Below are 15,634 nucleotides of genomic sequence, written 5' to 3' on the forward strand. Positions count from 1 at the left end.
ATACACACGCACAAAGACAGCTAAAGTAGAGCTATAAAAGCTGAAACAGTGTGCTTCAGTGGCAGATGGCACAGGAGAGGACAGGTACTTGTCAGTTCAATCTTGAATTTAATCCCTGGGACCCACAAGATAGACTGAGAGAACTGAATCCGATCCATAGGTTTTCCTCTGACCTCTATATGTGTGCCTCCCCCAAAATAAATAATTGTAAGAAAAATTTTATTACCTGAAATAGCATGATATTGGCATAAAAATATGTGCAGAAACTGAGGGAACAGATCAGAAAATCTCCTTAAATAAATCCATTTATCTACTGCTGATTAAGACAGCAGCAAAACACTTTGGAAAGGAAGTATCTCTCTAATAAATGGTGCTGGAGGTGGGCGGTCCGTGTGGTAAATGACTCAGCTGGCAAGATGCTTGCTTGCTACACCAGCATGAGGGCCCGAGTCCCCACATCCACACAAAAAATGCCAGAGGCAATGGCATTTGCCTCGAATCCCAGTGCTGGGGTGGGAGAGGCAGGAGAGGCTCTGGGTCCCACTGGGCGGCTCCTGCTTCCGTGGGAGACTCTGACTCAAAAACCAATATGGAGGAGACACTGGATGTCAATCTTAGGCCTCCACATGTTGTGTACCTGTATGTCTGTACATGCACATCACATGTACACATGTGACAGGTACACAAAAAGAAATAAAAAAGACAAATTGTACTGAGAAAGCTGTATATTCCTATGGGGAAGAAACCAGATCTCCCTCACTATACTAAAAATTCAACTCAAAATGGTTCTTTTGAGACAGAGTTTCTTTTTGTAGCCCTAGCTGTTTTAGTACTAGCTCTGTAGATCAGGCTAGCCTCTAACACAGAGATCTGTCTGCCTCAGCCTCCGGAGAGCTGAGACTGAAGGTGTGCACCACCACTGTCCGGTAGAATCAACTCAAAAGGTGTAAATGTAAGACTAGGAACCATGACGTTATAAAATTCAAAGGAACAAGGAGAGTTGCTTCTGACCATTGGTTTGGACAAAGGTTTTCTGAGAAGAGTCCAAAACACAAGCAGAAATAAAAATTGATAAACGGGCTATGTCACTTAACAAGTGTCTGAGCACCAAGGAGCGTCAGCTCGAAGTCACCTTTGACAGAATACCTCACACACACAAAGGACAACTAAAGGGAGGAAAGGTTTGCCGGGCTCCTGGGTTTAGAGATGTCAGCTCATCACAGCAGGGAGAACTCAGCCTGCAGAGCAGTTCACACCCTGGCAACTAAGAAGCAGAAAGAGGGGGTATAGGAAGGGGCAGGTCACACTTCAGTGACTTCCTTCTCCCAACTAGATCCTGCCTCCTTCTGTGTACCACCTCCCCAAAATACCATCACCTCACAAATCCATCAATGGTAGATTAGAGCCTCCCGATCTAATAATAACCCCCCCAGGAGACAAATTATAGACACCCCAGAATTGTGTTTCCTTAATCTCTCAGGTGTTTCTTCATCCAATAAATGATGCTGAGAGTCAAGATAAATCATCATGGAAGGAAACAAAAAAACAGGGCAAAGACACAACCAGAGAATGAGAAAAGTGATTCGTGAAAAAAAAAAAAAAGTTAAATCCAAAATATACAAGGCATGCAAACAAGCAAGTCACCAGTTACACACACACACACACACACACAGAGGTTGAGCACAGTGGCACACACCTGTATTCCCTGAACTTAGGAGGTACAGGCAGTAGAATCACTGTGAGTTCCAGGTCAGCCTATACTACATAGTGCTTTCTGGGCCAGCCAGAGCTAGAAACTGTCTTGAAAAGGATCTTGAAAAGGAAGGAAGGAAGGAAGGAAGGAAGGAAGGAAGGAAGGAAGGAAGGAGGGAAAGAAAGGAGGGAGGGAAAGAGGAAAGGAGAGAAAAAGAAAGGCCATAAGGAGACATCACCTCACTCTGATTAAATAGCTACTATTAAAAATAAGATGCTGGGCAGTGGTGGTGCATGCCTTTAATCCCAGCACACTTGGGAGGCAGAGGCAGAGGCAGGCGGATTTCTGAGTTCAAGGCCAGCCTGGTCTACAGAGTGAGTTCCAGGACAGCCAGGTTTACATAGAGAAACCCTGACTCGAAAACCAAAAAAAAAAAAAAAAAAAGAAGACAACTAAAAGAAAAAAAAAGACAACTAGGGACTTGGATAGGCCAGGAATTAAGAGCACTTACTGCTTTTGTAGAGGACATGAGACCTTGAGTTGCGTTCCTAGCATCCACATCAGACAACTCCCATATCAGGCAACTCATAACTGCCTGTAATTCTGAATGTACATCTTACACATGCACACACACACACGCACACAAAGAACACATTCTCTGTCTGTCGCTGTCTCTACCTTTTTTAATAAAAGCCTCACTAGGTAGCCCTGGCTGTCCTGGAAGACACTATGTAGGCCAAGCTGCCCTCAAACTCAGATAGATCCTCCTGACTCTACCTTCTGAGAGCTGAGATTAAAGACATGTGCGACCATAGCTAGCTTTTTCTTTCTTTCTTTCTTTCTTTTTTTTTTTTGGGTTTTTCAAGACAGGGTTTCTCTGTGTAGTCCTGGCTGTCCTGGAACTCACTCTGTAGACCAGGCTGGCCTCGAACTCAGAAATCCGCCTGCCTCTGCCTCCCAAGTGCTGGGATTAAAGGCTTGCGCCACCACCGCCCGGCCATAGGTAGCTTAATAAATATTTGAAAAGAAAGAAAGAAAGGTGGGGCTAGAGAGATAGCTCATCAGTTAAGAGCACCAGGTACTCCTCCAGAGGACTCAATTCTTCTCAGTACCACATAGTGGCTCAGAGCCATCTGTAAAACTCCAGTTCTAGGGGAACAGACATCCTGGGGCACCAGACACCCTTGTATACAGACACACAAATCACTGGCAAATCACTTATGCACATTAGAAAAAAAACAAAAACGGAGCGGGCCTGCTGGATCATGCCTATAACCTAAGCAGTTTGGAAGCTAAAGTTTGAGGCTTATGAGTTCAAGGTTAGCCTGGGCTACATAGTGAGCCCCTGTCTCAAAAGAGAGAGCCATCTAGGCCAGGGGAGTGAAAGGACACCCTCAGATTCTGCTGCACCACTTGCACAGTGAGTGCTCCTCGGGAGCAAACAAGCAGCATACCATACTGGGCGTGGAGTAACAGCCTGAGTGGTTGAAGGGAAAGGAGCTAGAGGAGACAGGAAGGCCCCGAGCCTCAGATTAGATCTCGGAGTAGCTGGGAAACCAGGGCTGTTCTACTGGAATGTAAAGCTGAAGACGAAGTTGCCTCCAAGGGAAAAAGATCTGCATGGCGTCTAGAGCTATTTCCCAACGTCTCAATTGAAGGGGCACGAAGGGCAGTGTGTCCACACGCTGATGAGGTTACAGGACACTGGAGAACCCCCCAATCAAGGGAAAGGAAGCAGTCAGCCCTTGGTTTGTCCTTATGGAGACACTCTGCACAAGATCCTGGGTACAGACCCAAGGACAGCGACTTCCCAGGTCTCCTCTGTGATGGTCCAGTTGACTTCCTGTGTGCTAGACCCAGGACTGTGGAAGCCGCCTTCTCTATGAGCCGTGGCAATGGGCCCTGTCACCTATGATCACCGTGGCGGATCCTTTCTCCACAGGCACGCCTGCTTCATGCCACTGACCCGGGAGACTCCAGCCTCCAGCAACAAAGTTCAGCCTCTTATGGTTACCCGGCGCCTCCATAAAGACGATACAAGCTCTGTTGTCTTCACTGAAGAGCCACAGACTTGTTCAGTATGGTAACTGGCAGCTCCCTTTTCCCACCTCGTCTGTGAGTAAGATGAAATTAAATGAATGATCCTAGAGAGAGGCAGAGAGAGGCAGGGAGGAGAATGGGATTAGGGTTGGAGCTCAGTGGTGGAGGACTGCTAGTTCAAACACAGGAGGTCCTAGGTTCAGTCCTCACCAGTAGCACCAAAAGGAGGTAGATAAATAATAAATTCTGGTGAAAGGAACTCTCCTACCTAATTTTTTTTTGTAGATTGACTAATTTTTTTTGTGTGTATGTAAGTGTTCTGTCTGCCTGCATGTATGTGCACTGCACATGTCCTTGGAGGTCATAAGAGGATGCCAGATCACCTTGAACTGGAGTGGCAGGTTGTAAACTGCCATGTGGGTGCTTGGAATCACGGCTACTTCCTCTGGTTTTTTTTTGTTGTTGTTGTTTTTTGTTGTTTTTTTTTTTTTTCCTCGAGACAGGGTTTCTCTGTAGCCCTGGCTGTCCTGGAACTCACTCTGTAGACCAGGCTGGCCTCGAACTCAGAAATCCGCCTGCCTCTGCCTCCCAAGTGCTGAGATTAAAGGCATGCACCACCACTGCCCTGGAGGCCACTTCCTCTCTCACACTCTTTTGATAGTAAGGTAAATTAGTACCACCATTCTGGAAAAGACTATGAAAGCTTAAGAGATTAAAGAGACAGGAGAGGAGTCACAGACCTATAGTCCCAATACTTGGAAGACACAAACAGAAGGGCCAGGAGTATGAGAGCATCCTTTACTGCCTAGTCAGTTCAGGTTAGGCTCAAGACTACTCGAAGCCTTGTCTGTGCCAGGCAGTGGTGGCACTCACCTTTAATCCCAGCACTTGGCAGGCAGAGACAGGCGGATTTCTGAGGCCAGCCTGGTCTACAGAGTGAACTCCAGGACAGCCAGGGCTACACAGAGAAACCGTGTCTCAAAAAAAAAAAAAAACAAAAAACCCAAAAAACAAAAAAAAACCCAACAACGAAAAAACAAACAAACAAACAAAACCAAATAGAAACCTTGTCTGAAAAACCACATCAAACCACAACAAAAATCTAGAAACAGAACAGACACGTATCTAGCAGCAATCCCACCCTAGGATATATACCCAGTAAAGATGAAACTAGTATGCTGAAGAAGCAAACATGAGCGTGTGTGTTTACTGAAATGAAAACACAAAGACCCTGACATGGAAGCAGCCCAAGTGATTGACCGATGAATGAGTAAAGAAAATGCGGCACTTATATACAGTGAAATACGGTTTAGCCAGGAAGACGGAAACCCTGTCAATCAATGCAACAGGGTCGGAGACTGTCAGTCTAAGTGAAATACTCCAGACACAGGAAGAAGGATGACATCTCTCCCTTACGGAAGCTAGCCAAGTTGATCTCACAGAGGTAAAAGGGCAGTTATCAGGATTGATCAACGAGGGCAGAAGGTGTGGGCGTTCCACTTTAAAATATATACATATATGGTTGGAGAAATGCTCAGGGGTTAAGAGCACTAGCTGCTCTGTCTGAGGATCCGAGTTCCATAGCAGCATCCAGGGCAGACAGCTCACACTGTTTCTCAGTGCGGTGAGTATACGGAACTACAGAATATATGTATTACAAAAGGATTCTAATGGTTTTTCATTAAAGAAAAGATGGCAGCTGGTGAGATGGTTCATGAAGGGAGGACACTTGCTGCCCAAGTTTGGTAGTTTGAGCTCGGTCCCTGGAACCCACATAAAGGTAGTTATCCTCTGACCTTCACATGTAGGAGGCGGGTTCTCCTCCCCGTTCCCTCCCACCCCCACCTAAAAGTAGGAAGTTGGTTGTTTCTTGGTTTGATGTGTGTGTGGGGGTTGTTTGTTTGTTTGTTTTTTGTTTCATTTTTGTTTTGTTTTGCTTTGTTTTGTTTTGAGACAGGGTTTCTGTGTAGCCCTGGCTGTCCTGGAACTAGCTCTGTAGACCAGGCTGGCTTTGAACTCAGAGATCCACCTGAGCACTGGTATTAAAGGTATATGCTTCGATCACCTGGCTTGAAGTTTTTTAAAGATTTGTTTTGTTTTTTTAATTTTTTTATTTATATGAGTACACTCCTGCTATCTTCAGACACACACCAGACAGAAGAGGGCTTTGGATCCTATTATTGATGGTTGTGAGTCATCACGTGGTTGCTGGGAATTGAACTCAGGACTTCTGGAAGAGCAGTCAGTGTTCTTAACCGCTGAGTCATTTCTCCAGCCCCTGGCTTGAAGTTTTTAAAAGAAAGAAAAAAGGAAACAATAAAGGTTGGAAGAGATATTGACTTGCTTTGAATAGTACAGTGTAGACATGTATTGAAATGCCTCTGTGTTCTATATCAATGTACACGTGCCACATGCCACTTTAAAATATATACATATATGGTTGGAGAAATGCTCAGGGGTTAAGAGCACCAACTGCTCTGACTGAGGATCCGAGTTCCATAGCAGCACCCAGGGCAGGCAGCTCACAGTTGTCCATAATTCCTGTTTCTGGGGTTCCAGTGCCTTCTGCTGGCATCTGTGGGTACCTGCATACATGTAGCAGACACACAAACACATACACATAAACTAAAATAAAAATAAGCATTTAAAATATATATGGTGTGATGGCTAGTCCCAGTTGTCAACTTGACTATAACTGGAATGAACTACAACCCAGAAAAGGAGGACAATCCAGAAATGGAAGGCGCACCTGTGATCCAGATCTTGAGGCTGGAAGACACAGGATTTTTGATCTGCTCTTGACACATAGTGGCCATGAAAAGCTTAGGCCCAGGCAAAGTGATATATACACCTCTAATCCCAGGAGACAGAGGTAAGCAGATCTCTGAGTTCAAGGCCAGCCTGGGACTGAGCAAGTTCCAAATAAAGTTCCAAATAGGTGTAGTCCTGGTGGTACATACCTTTAATCTGGGCCATACCTTCTGCTGGAGGCCTACTTAAGGACGTAAGAAGAAGGAAAGTTTCCTTCTCTGACTGGTGCACATTCTTGCCAGCACATCTGTTGGAAGCTACTTCTTCAGGATTCCAGCTTCTACAGAAGACTGGCTGAAACACCTAGCCTTGTGGAGCTGAGCATCTACTAGACTCTTGGACTTCCCAATCACAGCTGCCCTTCATTCAGTTGCTTGAACTGCAGACTGTAAGTTGTTCCAATAATTTTTCTTAATATATAGAGATATTCCATAAGTTCTGTGATTCTAGAGAACCTTGACTAATACATATGGAAGAATCAAATTGCAGAGTATTTATTGTATAGGTAATACCCCAATTTTACTAAAATATACATGTGTATGTGAATAGCATGTATCTGTCTGAGAAAAACAATCTAGAAAGGTCACAACAAACTTACAATATTTAGTTCTGAAGTATACACTAAGACCTTACTTTCCTCTTCATATTTTTAACACTGTTTGGATTTTTGTTGTTTTGAGCTAGAATCTCGTGTGGCCTGGGCTGTTCTGGAACCTTTTATTCTTCTGCCTCATGAATGCTGGGCTTTTAGACATCTCTACAAGATCCAGCAAATTCTTATGAACCTTTAACAAAAGCCACAAGATGGCTCCATGTGTAAGATGCTTGCCCCCTTAGTCCAGTCCCCAAGACTCACAGTGTGACCACAACTCCTATGCTCACTAATGGTGAGTGGATCCACAATTATGCTAATTCAGAAACATAAAGCCTGACTCCTGGGTACCAAAGGAGAGATTCCTAGTTTTCCTTCTATAGTTTCCTCTGATGCTCTTTAGCCTGTCAGTTTTCCTACATGCTCATCAGGCAGTTGATCTTGATATTTTAAGGCATATGAGTTTGAGGAGAATAATTGTGAGGGTTTCCACATAATTGCAATGAGCAGCCATTAACTCAGTAGTTTCCAAAGCTCTCTGTGTGTGTGTGTTGTGTGATTTTACATCCTGTCAAGTTGCAATCTTTTATTTATTCATTTTTAGACATGGTTTCATTCAAGGTTAACATTGAATCCTCCTGCTTCTGCTTCTTAAGTGCTGGGGATTGAACCCAGAGCTTTATGAGTGCTAGTGAGCACCTTACCAGCTGAGTCACATCCCTCGCCCTGTCAGTGTTAACCTCCAGAACAGGTGGATTATCACATCCTGAGCTAAGAGGAGCTACTGGCAGTTGATGGCTGCTGGGGAAGAGAGACTCCCATTCCTCTGGGGGAGTGGCCACTGTTAGGTTGTCCAATCCACAGGGGATGACCCCACACTTGTGTTCATATTGGCCACACTACTTTGACTCAGTGGATCATTAATAATAATTTAAAAAGAGGATATGAAGTTGGGGAGATGTATTGGGGGGGCTGATGGGTGTTGGAAGGAGGAATTTGGAAGTAGATGTAATCAAGGTACATTGTATATATGTATGAATTTTCAAGTAACAAATTGTAAACATTAATTTAAAAAGGAAAGAATAATGATTATCTAACCAGGTTTCAGACATGAAAAATCCAAAGACCAGGGGAAATTGTATTTTTTAAAATGTGTTTTGTCTGCATGTATGTCTGTGTACCACATGTGTGTGCAGTGCCTGTGGAGGCCAGAAGAACTCATAGATCTTTTGGAACTAGAGTTGTAAACTGCCACGAGGGTGCTGGGAATTGAGCGTGGATCCTCTAGCCATTCAGTCAGAGCTCTTCACCACGGAGACATCTCTTTTTTGCCTTCTCTCAATGATAACTAAAGTAAAACAAAACCTCAAAACCACAACGTCGTAATAATGATAGTTCAAACAAAGCAAAACCACAATGCTGTATTCTTGAAATCGTTCTTAAAGAAAAAAAACAAAACAAAACTGGAGTTTGGAATATAAATTGGTAGTAGAATATTTGCCTAGCATGTATCAATCCCCACTATGGCTAAATAAATAATACATAATAATGTTTATTAGGCATTCTTTATAACGTATTGCCTACTTTAGGCCAGCTTTGTACTAGGTGCTGGAGATACTGTAGTGGACAGAGCAAGAGTTCTTCCTTTGTGTCATCCTTTGAGGACAGGGACTCTATCAGCAGCACATATCTGTGAAACTTGCCAGGCAGTAAGTGGGATGTGGATATGCCAAGGAGAAACTCTCTGTGTTTCTGATTTTTCTCCAAGTAAGACATTTGAGCTTCAGTTTGAATTACCTGTGGAGAGGCAGAACCTCAACAGTGAAAAGATGGAGAGACTTCTTTGTATTGTACCTTGGAGGTAACCTCGGAGACTGGTCTGCTAATGACAGAACAGGAGCTGTGTAGGTATCGGGTGCTTCCATCGCCTGACTAGTAATATACTAAGGGGGCATCAAGCATCATTATGTAGTAAAACTCAACTTAGTAGCCATGCACGGGGAAGGAAGGGTACATGCTTAGAATCCCGACGCTCGAGGGGTGGAGACAGGAAGAGTATGAGTGTGGGGTCAGTTTGAGTTACAGAGCAAGATCATGTCTCAAAAACCTTCCTTTTATTGAATTCTACTATGGGTTGAACACTGGCGGGGCAAAGTGGATGAATAGAACTAAGTCCTTGAAAGGCAGACACAGGGAAGCATGCCCATAATCTCAGCACTTGGAAGACAGAGGCAGGATTTCGAAAGTTCAAGGATAGCCACAGCTACAAAGCAAGGCCTTATCAACAAATAAAGGGGAGGGGGAAGAGCAAGCTATAAGAAAGAAAAAAAAGAAAAAGAAAAGAAAACCAGTGTTTCTTAGCTTCTATCAGGAAAGGTTAAGAAGGAGGTCAGATAAAATATGCATAAAGTTTCAGTCGACAGTCAAACTTTATCTTGTAGGGTGTTGCTTCAACTGGGTCTTTGAAGATTAAACACTTTGAGAAGTGGAGCGGGCAAAAGAAAGAATTCTTAGGTAGAACTTTCAAGGATAACAGAAATCTTGAGAGCGGGGCAGTGGTGGCGCACACCTTTAATCCCAGCACTTGGGAGCCAGAGGCAGGCGGATTTCTGAGTTCGAGAGTTCGAGGCTAGCCTGGTTTACAGAGTGAGTTCCAGGACAGTCAGGGGTACACAGAGAAACCCTGTCTCGAAAAACCAAAATAAAATAAAAAATAAAAAATAAAAAAACAGAAATCCTGAGTACTGACAGTGAGTACTGACAGTGGTTGTGCTAGTCTCTGCTCTTACCAGTGCCAGGCAGGAAGAGGGAAGCTGGAACTGGGCAAAGCAGAAGCATATCACAGTGACTGGGACACAAAACAGGGGAGATGGGAAAGGGCTAGGGTAAAATACAGCACACAGGGACACATCCCCACTTCCTACCTCCCTAGAATGGCATTCATCATATTAACGAAATCGTCAATAGTTAATCCATTCATTAGGTCAGAGCCCTCTTGATCTCTGTAATTGCCCTTACAGACACCCTCAGAGGTGTGCTTTATTAATCTTGTAGGCAGTCTTCAGTTCAATCAAGTTGGCAATTAAAGTTAATCTTCACAGTGGGAAGCAATGCAGTCAACAAACATTCCTGGGAATTCATAGCTTGGCTGAAACTGTACTGGTTGCTGTGGATAAGCTGAGAGAAGTAACACTGCTTTTCAGGATCTTTGAGTCTGGTGGTAAAGACAGGTAACCATTCAATGATTAGGAGCTGGAGAGATACAGCTTGGAGGTTAAGCTTCTTGACTGCTCTTGAGGAGACCCACTTTCCAGAATCATCCTCTCCCTCCCTCTCTCTCTCTCTTTCTCTCTCTCTCTTTCTTCTGCATGTGGAAGTAGATAGGGCTTTATAATGAAAACACAGTAAGAGGAATACCAGATTTCAAAACAATTTTTAAAGGTTTCCCACATATATATTTTATTTCAAATACATACTTTATTCCTTTTAGTGGTTGCACACTTTGGGGGCAGTTTAGTTATTTTACTTGTTTATTGTGGGGTGTGTGTGTGTCACATGCATGAGTGAGTGAGTTTGTGTTTTGGTTAGGAGACAACTTGTAAGAGGTGGGCTCTCTTCTTCCACAATATGGGTTTCAGGGTTTGAAGTGAGTTTGGCTGCAAATGCCTTTACCTGCTGAGCTATCGTACCAGTGTGGAAATTTTTAAATAATAATTATGAAATAATATATTCAAATATATTTCATATATTCAAAATATGCACAACAAATGTATAAAGCAAAAGTTCTGCTGTGATGTCTATTCAAATTATTATTTTTTGTGGGGTTGGGAAATCATACTGACACAGTGACTATAAAGGGCCATTAAGAGAATATTTGTTTCTTTATGGTCAAGAAGAAAGGTTCTGGAGTAGTGGTAGTACTACATGTCTATAGTCCCAGCACTCTGGAGGAGGCAGAGACAGGCCTATCTCTGTTTGAGGTTAGGTTGGTCTAAAAGTGATTTCCAGGACATCCAGGGTTGTTACACAGATAAACTCTGTCTCAAAACCAAACCAAACCAAACCAGATTAAACCAAACCAAACCAAACCAAACCAAACCAAAAAAAAAAAAAAAAAGGAAAAAAAAAAGAAAGAGAAGAAAAGAAGTCTCACTCCCCTCAAGAAAGATGGTGGAAATTTTCCCTTTAATGAGATAATGCCCTTTTACTTCCCAGAACCCCTATATCCTAGAACTCTTTTTATTAGCTATGTCTTTTCTGGTCCTGAGCATTCTAATTCTTTCTCCAGTTTCCTGTCCACTATGTGTCTGACCTCCTTGCTGGCTTACATCAAAGCCTTTTTCTTGTTAGTTCCTTCATCTCTGGGCAGCTGCTGAGATTAACAGTTTACCTGCCTTCAGACTTTTCTTTTTTTCTTTTTGTTTTGTTTTTCGAGACAGGGTTTCTCTGTATAGCCCTGGCTGTCCTGGAACTCACTCTGTAGACCAGGCTGGCCTCGAACTCAGAAATCCGACTGCCTCTGCCTCCCAAGTGCTGGGACAGGCTTTTCTTTTAAACCCTAATAAAATTATCCTCTTTGAATAAACTTTGGCTTTGCTTGACTTTCAAATTTCTGCCTTTTAAATCTGTAATTGGAGGAAAAAAACAAACCCATTTCATTTTTTAGAGAATATTAGTACCCAGGGTCTTGCATGTGCTAGGCAGGTGCTGGTGCACTTTTAAACCATCTTAGCTGGTGGACTTTTCAGTTCCCCAGTTTTCACTCTCACCTGTAAATTGGGAAAAAAACCTCTTAGCTTATACAACATTGTATATTTGGGCTGATATGATCTTGGGCTATATTAGTGGATGTATGTGGCTAATATATATAAAGTAACTGTAAGAACTAACTTAAAATTTCTTGTAAACAAAAGAGAAAAATCTCATCGAGAGCTTGGTTACAGACATGCAAAATCTCTTCCCCCAGAAGGTATAACATTGGGTTCACTTGTAATCTGTTAGTGGATGTGCCTTGTGTAGACTTCCTTAACTGAGGGAAAGAAAACAATGGTGGAACTGCTAACAGGTCCTTGTATTTAACTTGGTTTTTCTATGATTACACAAGTAACACTGCTCTTAGCATTGTATTGTTATTCAGACATCTAGAAGTACTTCATTTTCCCTTAAACATTTGCAACTCTCCCGTCATCCTTTGGCTCTTTGAAACAGGGTCTTGTGGTCTCAAGCTCCTGAATTCCAGTGTGTACCATCAAACCTGGCCCTTTAAAATTGTTACCTTTTTGGTTCTGTCTGCAGTGCAGGGACAAGCTGACCAAGACACAGCCTACACTGCAGAACTCAGCAGCCTGAGTAGCTGTTGTCAGACAGACTCCTTTTCAGGTAACTTGGGATCTTTGACTTCACTACAGAAAGAATTCCAGGACAAGCCAGTGTGAAGCAGAGTTAGAGCAGACTTAGAGATTGTTTTTTAAAGCATTGATTTGCTCACTCCAGTGGGTAAAACGAGGGGCTCAGTCAAAGAACACCACACCCAGGAGAATGGCTGTGGGCTCTTCAAGTCTGGCATATTTCATTGTCTTTGCATTATTTATGTAAGATCTTGGCATGCTTTGAAGTTTAAAGGCTTGCTACAGAATTGAAGTAAGATCACAGGGTGGTTCTTGAGATACACTGGACAGTTAACTGTTGAAAAGGTTAAAACTCAGCCAGGTGTGTTTGACTTTAATCCCAGCACTAGGGAGGCAGAGGCAGGAGGATCTTGAGTTAGAGGCCAGCTTGGTCTATAGGATGAGTTCCAGTACAGCCAGGGCTATACAGAGAAACCCTGTCTCAGATCCCTGTCCCACAAAGTAAAACCCTAAATCACTAGGGTTTTAAGGGAAATTAGGATGTTACTGTTTCTTGTTTCAAATTTCTAGAATATAGTTACGAAAAGGTTATTGAAGGTTACCTGTTCTTATCTATTCACAGTTCATTGCTGTTTTAACACTCCTTTAAATCTGAGGCAGGGTCTTATTTGTAGCCCTGACTAGCGTGGAATTTTGCTGTATTGACCAGGCTAATCTGAATTTATAGAGATCTGCTTACAGAGTTCTGGGATTATAGGTGTAAGCCATGACTCCGGGATGTTTTAACTTTCTTGGAATAGTTTTCTTTGAAAAGTACTCCTCATGGCAGCTGTTGTTGTATTAAACTCTCGACTCTCAGTGAAAGGAGCTCCTTTTTCTTCTCATGTCCCCATAAGTTTCCCCCTCTTCCTGTTCTGACCAGTTTGATACCAATTCTTTGAAATAGGAACCAGGTGGTGTGGCTTTGAAGGGGTAAAGAGAATTCCAGGCCAGCCTGGGCTATATAGCTGAGATCCTTGCTAAAATCAAAAGCAACCCAAGTTCTCTTTAAATATATGTTATTTTTATGAACACAAACTTGATGTGGTAGAAAGAGTTTGGATTAAGACCTAAAACAGAGCAAGGGGCATGGTTGTGATATTTGTCAAGCAGAGGCAGAAAGGCGCAAGGTTATCTACACAATTCCTTAGAGTTGAGAGACAGCAACAAGAAGAATCTTTGCCTCTCCCACGCCCACCCGCCCCATAGGAACCCATCTAAAACAAACCCATCTAAAACAAACGGAAGTCTAAACCTGGTAGTCAGATTGAGTAGCTGAGGTCTAGGGAGTAACTGAACACTTAAAATATGAAACCAGCTTATGCAAAAAACGAGGAAAACACATCTTAGACATTGGCACGATTAAGAAGCATCCTTTAGTTTTAAAGCCTTTCCCTATGTACCTAGGGGACACGTATTAATTGCCCAAGGTGGCAATCTCTAAGATGGGTAAAGGTTGAGGTACAAATTGTGGTGAGTTTACATTGTAGTGGTGTTTCTGCGAACTTGTAGGGGCAACGCACTAAACTACAAACCCTATAATGCATATAAAAAGTTTTTGGGAAATGACACTCCTGTGGTTCGGTAGAAGGTAGAGGCAAATATTTATTTTCCCTCTTTTAGGACTCTTCCCCTCGTTTCTTCTACTTTTTCCCTCTTGGAGTGCCATCTTCACCTTTTCCAGAGTGAACCTTTGGCGACATGTAGGGAAAGTGAATACCTTAACATTTTATTTTAAAAAAGAATCGTCTGTGATATGCGGATTCTAAGGACAACACTGATGAGATAATCCACCTCCTTTAGAGTTATTAGAAATACGAATTATTAGTGCGATGCTATCTGGCCGCCCTTTGCACTCCGGGGGAACCGAGGCTGCAGCCGAGCCTCGCGCGCTTCCCTAGCCCGGTTTCCGCGTGTTAACGTCCCGCACGCTCCGCGTGGCGCGCGACCGCGGCGCCCAATCACTCAGGCAGGGCCGGCTCCGCCCACATAGCGCCCAGCGCCCGCGCCGGGCGGCCTGCGAGCCATCGCGGCTTCAGGCCGAGCCGAACGGCGTCCGCCGCCGGCCGTTCCGGTGGCTTCGCGGCCCGGCAGACTCAGGAGCGCCGCGCGTCCTGCGAGCCCGCCTGTCCGCGCTTGTCCTCTGCACCCCACCGTCCCGAGCTCGGGGAGGGCCCGCGGCTGCAAAGAGACGCTCCTCAGGGAACGGCCGGGAATTCCCCCTTCCACCGAACGTTCCGGATTGTTCACCGTCCTCACGTCAGCAGCAGGGGGTAATCCCCGGCTCCAGCTGCTCCTGACGTCACCGCGCCGAGCCTCCGTTTCCCCGCCCCCGCCACCCCGCGCGCGGCCCAGCCTCCGGGTCCTCCTTAAAGCCCCGCCTCCGCACTAGCCCCGCCCCTTCCCCTCCCCCAGGCGCCGACGTAGAGGGCGGAGCTTCTCTGACCGGGGCGTGAGCGGTTACTTGGGCCAGAAGGTTCTGTGGTGGAGGCCCTCCTCCTGCTGCCCCGCCCAGTGGGTTCGTTTGCACGGCTGCTTCCACACCCTTTCTTCCTCCTCTTTCCCCTCGCCCCGCCTTCCTTCTCTTACTTCTCAACCTCTCTGGTTCCTTCCCCGCCTCGCCACCTTCCACGATCTCGCGAGACTTGGCCCAGAACATTGCGGATCGGGTCGGCGCCATTTTGGGACTGAGACTGGTTGTGGGGGAGGGAAAAGCGGCAAAAGGGGATTATTCAAAGTACCGAAAACCTCCTCCCGGGATCGAGCGCAGCGGCACCCCCAGGCCAGGGGCACCTCTGGTGAGGCAGAAGGTAACACAGTCCCCTGGGCCCCGTACGGGAGTCCCGGGGACCAGGGGGTGCCCGTGTCGGCGTTGGGGCTTGAGGGGTCGGGAGCGGCGTTGGTGGCGCGAGGCGTGAGGCTGCGGGCGGCCGGGGGGGCGGCGTGAGGCGCGGGGCGCCCGCCCTCGGCGTTGACTCAGCCCGGCGGAGCGGAGGCGGCGGCTGTGGGGCAAGGTGGGCGGCGGGCCTCGGCGGCCGTGGGGGGTGGTGGCGGAGGCCGGGAACCGGCTTGGGGCGCCCGCGGCGTCGGGCTGCCCCAGGCCCCGGCACG

The 15,634-nt window shown here is 45.2% G+C and overlaps 1 protein-coding gene across 3 annotated transcripts in view; it reads left to right on the forward strand.

Moving 5' to 3' along the window:
• The first annotated feature begins 14,929 nt into the window (after positions 1–14,929).
• The window catches only part of Gpbp1 (GC-rich promoter binding protein 1), a 67,074-nt gene continuing 66,369 nt past the window's right edge, over positions 14,930–15,634 (forward strand). For 2 of the 3 annotated variants that reach the window (XM_028783673.1, XM_028783690.1), the window contains exon 1: positions 14,930–15,333. The gene's annotated coding sequence lies outside the window, so the exon portion shown is untranslated. The remainder of the gene's footprint in view (positions 15,334–15,634) is intronic. The other variant, XM_028783681.1, reaches the window with a different exon arrangement.

The sequence above is a fragment of the Grammomys surdaster genome, unplaced genomic scaffold, assembly GCF_004785775.1.
Source record: "Grammomys surdaster isolate TR1022 unplaced genomic scaffold, NIH_TR_1.0 99, whole genome shotgun sequence".
In the NCBI taxonomy this organism is placed as follows: Eukaryota; Metazoa; Chordata; class Mammalia; order Rodentia; family Muridae; genus Grammomys; species Grammomys surdaster.